The sequence below is a fragment of the Camelina sativa genome, unplaced genomic scaffold (assembly GCF_000633955.1).
Source record: "Camelina sativa cultivar DH55 unplaced genomic scaffold, Cs unpScaffold04104, whole genome shotgun sequence".
Taxonomy (NCBI): Eukaryota; Viridiplantae; Streptophyta; class Magnoliopsida; order Brassicales; family Brassicaceae; genus Camelina; species Camelina sativa.
In genome coordinates, this window is record NW_010925199.1 from 1 (window position 1) to 686 (window position 686).

The window sequence follows — 686 nt, forward strand, 5'->3', positions numbered from 1 at the left end:
ATGTACCTTGTTCTTCAGAGACTTCCTTCGAACACAAAACAGAGCAAATCCTGATCTGCATGTTCAACACAGGAGCCATCAAGATTCAAGAAGGCGAGTCTTGGAACAAAAACCAACATTTCCTGATTAATCCTCAACAGTAAACAATTAATGACCAATCTTTGGCATTGAAAGGCTAACATTAGTGATAAAATGCTAATAATCTTTTTCCGAGAACAGGAAACGTTCATGGTAGAGGACAAAGCAGTTGATGACAAAACAGGAGTTTCTTAGGTTGCCAATTGTTTCTATGATATGTGGCCCAAGTAGCTAACAGCAGAGCTTTGCTTGCTAACAAAAAGTTCTGCTACTTTCAAGAGCTTCACATGTATCTTTTACAAAACAACAAACTGCAATCATTCAAAACCTGTCATTTTCTATTACTACAAACTCTTTATAACCACTTCTTAAGAAACTAGTTGCACATCAGGAAAGAAGTTATTAGAAAAGATCAGAAGTGAACCTGTTTTGATTTCTTTCCCACGTTGTCAACACAGTTGAACCACTTGTAACAGTAAATACAAATATTACCCATCAAAGAAAGTTAAACAAACATGGCATATTAGCTATCACGAGAGCAATAATAATTGCACCTATAGTAGCTCCAAGAACAGTTTAGGAAATGGTGAAATTTTGTAACAGTATTA

At 35.6% G+C, this 686-nt stretch overlaps 1 long non-coding RNA gene across 1 annotated transcript; it reads right to left on the reverse strand.

Moving 5' to 3' along the window:
- Positions 1-7: 7 nt before the first annotated feature.
- LOC109131742 lies at positions 8-680 on the reverse strand. Its single transcript, XR_002037238.1, has 2 exons — positions 503-680; positions 8-55 (listed from the first exon to the last, which is right to left on the reverse strand). It is a non-coding gene; the product is annotated as an uncharacterized LOC109131742 (long non-coding RNA).
- Between the last annotated feature and the right edge of the window lie 6 nt (positions 681-686).